This window comes from Manihot esculenta, chromosome 11 (assembly GCF_001659605.2).
Source record: "Manihot esculenta cultivar AM560-2 chromosome 11, M.esculenta_v8, whole genome shotgun sequence".
In the NCBI taxonomy this organism is placed as follows: domain Eukaryota; kingdom Viridiplantae; phylum Streptophyta; class Magnoliopsida; order Malpighiales; family Euphorbiaceae; genus Manihot; species Manihot esculenta.
This window is the reverse complement of record NC_035171.2, coordinates 25,237,509-25,244,677: the sequence shown is the minus strand read 5'-3', so window position 1 is coordinate 25,244,677 and position 7,169 is coordinate 25,237,509.

Genomic DNA, 7,169 nt, shown 5'->3' with positions numbered 1-7,169 from the left:
AATTCAACTCATGCTTCTTCAGCTGCCTAGAAGCATAAGCAATCACCCTCTCATTCTGCATCAGTACACAACCCAGTCCCACACGGGACGCATCACAAAAGACTGTAAAGTCCTCATCACCAGATGGCAGAGCTAAAACTGGTGCTGAAGTCAACCTCTTCTTAAGTTCTTCAAAACTCTCTTCGCACTGGTCGGTCCACAGAAATTTCTGATTCTTCCTGGTTAACCTGGTCAGAGGAGCTGCTATCTTTGAGAAGTCCTGAACGAACCTCCTGTAGTAACCAGCCAAACCCAAGAAACTTCTAATCTCTGTCACTGAAGTGGGTCTAGGCCAGTTAGCCACAGTTTCTGTCTTCTTGGGGTCCACCTCAATACCATTCTCTGACACTACATGCCCCAAGAACGAAATGCTCCTCAGCCAGAATTCACATTTAGAGAACTTGGCATACAAGCCATGTTCCCTCAAAGTCTGCAAGACCAACCGCAGATGATGGGCATGCTCTTCTGCATTCCTGGAATACACTAAGATATCATCTATGAAGACAATAACGAAGTGATCCAGGTATTGGCTAAATACTCTGTTCATGAGATCCATGAATGCTGCAGGGGCGTTTGTTAACCCGAACGGCATCACTAGGAACTCATAGTGCCCATATCTGGTTCTGAAAGCTGTCTTCGGCACGTCCTCATCTCTGATCCTCAGCTGATGATACCCAGATCTCAGATCTATTTTGGAGAAACAACCTGCTCCTGCTAGCTGGTCGAATAGATCATCGATCCTAGGCAACGGGTACTTGTTCTTGGTAGTGACCTTGTTCAACTGTCTGTAGTCGATACAAAGTCTAAGGGATCCATCCTTCTTTTTCACGAACAACACTGGAGCACCCCAGGGTGAGGTACTCGGTCGGATGAAACCCTTATCTACCAGCTCCTGCAACTGTTCTTTAAGCTCTTTCAGCTCTGCTGGCGCCATCCTGTAGGGAGGGATAGAGATCGGTCTGGTTCCTGGCATCAATTCTATCTCGAACTCTATCTCCCTAGGAGGCGGTAAACCTGGCAGTTCGTCTGGGAAGACATCTAAGAACTCTCTAACCACAGGCACTGAGGCGGGCTCTCTGACATCTCTGTCTAGCTCTCTCACATGAGCTAGATAACCCTGACAACCCCTCCTGAGCAGCCTACGAGCCTGTAGGGCTGATATCAAACCTCTAGGTGTACTCCCCCTGTCTCCTCTAAAGACAACCTCTGACCCATCCTGACATCTGAACTTAACTACCTTGTCTCTGCAATCCAAGGTAGCACCATGGGTAGATAGCCAATCCATCCCTAGAATGACGTCAAAATCTGTCAAGTCTAGAACCACAAGGTCGGCGGATAGGCATCTTCCCTCTATGAAAACTGGACTGTACTGGCAGACTGACTCCGCCACTGACGGGTCACACTTGGGTCCACTAACCCATAGGGGACACTCTAACCCAGAGACCATCAAACCCAACCTCTCGACCGCTCTCGGAGAAACAAAAGAATGGGATGCACCCGGGTCCATTAAGGCATAAGCATCTGAACAACCAATGATGATATTACCTGACACCACGGTGTTGGATGCGTTTGCCTCCTGCTGTGTCATAGTGAAGATCCGTGCTGGAGCTGACGGACCTTCCCCTCTGTAAGCTGATGAAGAAGAGGCTGACCCTCTCCCTCGGCCTCTGCCACTGGCCTGTGTCGCGGCTGAAGCTGCTGGCTGTGCCACACTACCCGAAGTAGTCTGCTGGGGCCGTGCCATAGGAACTGCTCTAGGACACTCCATGGACATGTGTCCCTCCTGCCCACACCTGTAGCAGGCTGTTGTCCCAAAACGGCATACCCCTCTGTGTAGCTTACCACACCGTGCACACACTGCATTATCAGCACCAGAGCTTGAGCCACTTCCTAGTCCCAGACCTGATTTGATCTTGCTCCAGAACTTATTCTTCTTTGGTTTCTTAGTGGTACTGCTCCACTTCTTACTAGCTGAACTCAAGGATGAAGGATCTATCCTTCCCCCACCTGGGGTCTTAGAACCAGAAGGTTGTGCCACTGACTGTTTAACTTTTCCCTCTATTACGGCACTAGCCTCCATTCTCCTGGCCATGTCTATAATGGCATGGAAACTTTCTCTATCGGCTGACTGAATCAAAGAGGAATACCTGGAATTGAGCCTCATGGTATACCTCCTCGACTTCTTCGAATCTGTGTCCAGATGTTGCCCAGCAAACGGCAACAACTCTAAGAATCTATCGGTGTACTCATCGACACCCATCTCATCTGTCTGTTTCAGCTGTTCAAACTCAATCATCTTCAACTCCCTTGAACTGTCAGGGAAAGCCCAACCTGCGAACTCAGTCGCGAACTCCTCCCATGAAAGATTGTCCACCCTCGGTTTCACATAGCCCTTGAACCATTCACGGGCCTTTTTGCATTTCAGGGTGAAACCAGCCATCTGAATGGCTCTGCTGTCATCAGCACCTATCTCATCTGTAATTGTTTTGACCTTCTCCAGGTACACAAACGGATCATCACCTGTATCAAACTGGGGAGCACCCAACTTCATGTAGTCGGTCATCTTGGCCTTGCTCCCTCTAGATGAGGTAGGTTGAGGTCTTTGGGTTTCTGGAACTGTGGGTTCTGCTGGTGGTGGTGGTGCGACATCCCCTGGGATAGGGTTTGCCGTGCCTGGATGGAAGGATGGAGGTGGGTACATAGGGTACTGTGGATACTGTGGGTAGAAAGGTGGGTATGGCATGTGAGAAGGGTAATGATTAAAACTGGGGTAATCCGATGTACTTCCCATCGAATACCCGGGGTATGGTGAAAAAGGTGGGTACTGGGGTGGTAGAACAAACCCCGAGGCCTGAGTGCCTCCCTGAGACTCACCCATGCCCTCTTCTGGCATGTTTACACCAAGGTTACCGTCCCTCCTCTGCTCCACATCCATCTCTTCTTCTCCATCAACTGACATTCTTTCCTGAACTGTACCCCTTACTGATCTGCTTCTACCCAGATCCAAGGACCTTCTAGGGTCCCTCACTGTTCTGTCTCTGTTGGACCTGCTTGACATTGCCCTTGGCAATGCTGGAGGACGGGCGCTCGTGCCCTCATCCTCCGGTGGTACTCTAGTCAATCTAGCTGATCGACGAGTTCCTCGCATTCTGTTTACTGAAAAACAGCACAGATAACAAAACATTAGCATCAGATGGTTCATGTGGAAACACATGAACCCACATCATATACACATCATAATCATAGCATATCTCATGGCATACATACTTGCATTCTAGACAGGACTCTACATCCTATCCTAGTGGACATGATTTCCTATTGTGCTTGACCTTTCTATAACATCTATGAGCCCGACACTCTAGGTCCGACCATATGAACCTAGGGCTCTGATACCATTTTGTAACGACCCGGAAACCGGACCGCTACCGGCGCTAGGATTCAGGTCGGCTTAAGGCCGCCGGAACCCGTAGCAAGCCAAACATACATCCTGTGAACCTGTTCAATCCCATACATGAACCAAAACATACATAAAAATTACAACTTTTCTTTCATTTAAACATTTCTTTACCCAGCCTAGCCTGTGCAAGCATAACCATAACATAAACCCCTCATTGGAGTTCTCAACAAATACTCCAATGGGGTACATAACATATATCAGGCTTGGGTTACATAAACATCATAAAACATTTATCTCATGTATTCAAGGGATTACAACAGACTCTAGTCAAGCACACTATATAACTTACATTACATTACATAACATACTTTTACATTATGAATAAACCATGTCCACTTCTATGCTATTACAGAGACTTCTCTTACTCTTGCTGACTTCTCTATCTACACAGTACCTGCAAGACTGGGGTTAGGGGAGAGGGGTGAGCTAAAAAGCCCAGTGAGTAAAAAGTAAAAACATGATATTAATTCCTCCCTTTTTAGGTATTTTATTCTTAATTTTATTATTATTATCATTTGATTTAGTTCCACACTTTTTAGGTATATTATTATTCATTTTATTATTAACATTGAATAACTTAACTTTTACTTCACATGCTTTCATGAAATGCAACACATCACATTTAATCACATAAAGGATGGTATTGTCACCATTAGTCCTCACATCTCCAAGTGCCAGGGGCGTAGAATGGGCCTCGCTGGTCTTTCTCTTACATAACATACATATCATAACATTCCAAAGTGCCAGGGGCGTAGAATGGGCCTCGCTGGTCTTTCTCTTACATAGTGCCAGGGGCGTAGAATGGGCCTCACTGGTCTTCCATAACATATCATCATAACATAACATTAGAGGACTATGGATCACCCAATAACCATCCACATCAACATCAAATTATGCAATGCAACATATTCGTGAATTTCTAATGCAAACATCCTGAACATCACATGGCATTAATGATGCATGAGTATGCTATCAGATTCATTCATTTGTTCATTCATTCATTACTTAAAAACTTAGGGAATAATCCCACTCACCTGGTGACCGAAGCTTTAACGACGGACTCTGAAAGACTATCTCACAACCGGGGGTCTCGGGTCCTCGGGTCCGAACCTACACAGGTGGACTCAAATGAGGCACCAAACAACAAGAACATAACTCTAAACATACCCCCAAAAACTTCCTAAAAACACCTCAAAACATCCCTAGAAAACATGCAAGAAAAGGCTGGGAAGGGCACTTTCGGCGGCACCTTCGGCGGCCGGAAGTCCCTCCAGAGCCGAAAGTCAGGCAGGTTCGGCGGCACCTTCGGCGGCCGAAACTCCCAGACAGAGACGAAACTCATGCATGTTCGGCGGCACCTTCGGCGGCCGAAAGTCTCGGACAGAGCCGAAACTCAAACTTTCGGGGGCAGGCTTCGGCAGCCTAAAGCTGCCTCCCACGCTGGTTCGGCGGCCGAAAGTACCTTCGGCTGCCGAACCTGGTTTCTGCCAAAGGGCAGAAACTTGGTTCCTCTTGCCCAAAACAACCCCCTACACAACCAATCATGCATAAACCTATTCTACAACAATCATACTCAAGCATACAAACTCCTAGGGGCCTCCAACAAGCTTAAACCCCAACTACAACACACAAGCAAGCCACATTGCACATAAACACACATTAAACCATGGATTTTTCATAAAAACTCATCAAGCCTACTCATGCATTTCTACCCCAAAAACTTGCATAAAACTTACTTAAAACACATATAGAACTAGAGATCGGCTCTTACCTCTTGAAGATCGAGAGAGAAACGATCCTAGCTCGAAGATGGGGAGATTCGAGTTCTTGAACCTCAAAGCTCCAAAACTTGCTTAAACTTTAAAACTCTTCAAAAACAAGATGTAACTTGTTAAGATCTAAAGGATTTGAGGGAAAACACTTAAAATGATCATAGGAGGGCTAAAGCTTACCGTCGGCCGAAATGGGAGAGAAAACCTCGCCTGTTTCGGTCACGGGGTCTCTTATAGGGCAGGTTCTGTCACCTTTCGGCGGCCTAACGTGCCCCCACATCTCATGCATGTTCGGCGGCCGAACATGAGGTTCGGCGGCCGAACCTTGAGTCTTTCAAACAAGGCTTTCGGAGGCCTAAAGCGCTCCCAAAACCCCACCATGTTCGGCGGCCGAACCTCACTTTCGGCGGCCGAACCTGGCAAAGCCTCCTTTGGTCTTTTTCATTCAAAAACTCAATTTCCTTTTTGTTTAAAACATAAAATACATTAAAAACATTTCATAAAACATGGTTTTACCCTTCTAGAGGTTTCCGACATCCGAGATTCCACCGGACGGTAGGAATTCCGATACCGGAGTCTAGCCGGGTATTACAGTTAGAAGCCGTGAATTCTAGACGCAAGGCATAACATACTTTAAAGCCCTCCGGCCCCTTAAGCATTATCCCAGCGCCACTGCCCTCAGCGCCTGATGCTCCATCTACGTATAGCTTCCAGCTAAATTCTTGGGAAAGCTCTCCCTCTCCCTCCTTTCTTGATGTCTCCGAGGATGATCCTTCCTTTTCCTCATTGAATGAGCATTCTGCTATGAAGTCAGCCAGCGCTTGAGATTTTATAGCTGTCCTAGGTCGGTATTCCAAACAGTAGGGGCTGATCTCTACGGACCAAGCCAACATTCGCCCTGAAGTTTTCGGCCTGCGTAAAATCTTCTTTAGGGGTTGATCTGTCATCACAACTCCTTGGTGGCCTTCTAGATAAACTTTGAATTTCCGGACTGCCAACAACAGGGCATAAGCCAATTTTTCTATGTTCGAATATCTGACATCGGTATCTCTGAGCACCTTGCTGACGTAGAAAATAGGTTTCTGCTCCCCTTCTTCCACCCTTACTAGTACTGCGCTGACTGCTTGCTCTGAGGCCGCCAAGTATATCAGGAGTTCTTCCCCTTTTATGGGGCTGCTGAGCACGTGAGGCGAGCTGAGGTATTCCTTAAGTTCTGTGAAGGCTTTTTGGCAGTCTTCTGTCCATTCAAAATTCGGAACCTTCCTTAATTTTTTGAAAAATGGCAAACACTTTTCTGCCGACCTCGACATAAATCGGTTAAGCGCCACTACTCTCCCAGTTAATCTCTGGACGTCCCTTACACAGGTCGGCTCCGGCATATTCAATATGGCTTCTACCTTCTCCGGATTGGGCTCGATGCCTTTTCCGCTCACCATGTATCCCAAGAACTTTCCTCCTCTGATGAAGAAGGCACACTTTGCTGGGTTCAACTTCATTCTGTACTGATCTAATACCCCAAATACTTCCCTCAAATCTGCTGTGTGTTGTTGGAAAGTTGAACTTTTGACCACCATGTCATCCACATACACTTCCACGTTCCTGCCGATCTGGTTTCTGAAAATTTTATTCATCAACCTCTGATAAGTTGCCCCAGCATTTCTTAACCCAAAGGGCATAGCTCTATAACAGTATGTTCCATCTTCAGTTATAAATGAGGTTTTCTCCTCATCCGTCTTTTCCATTGAGATTTGGTGGTAACCAGACATAGCATCCAAAGAAGACATATAATCAAAACCGGCCGTTGAGTCGACCATTTTATTAATGTCAGGGAGGGGGTAACAATCTTTAGGGCAGGCCTTATTCAGGTCAGTAAAATCTATGCACATCCTGTATTTGCCACT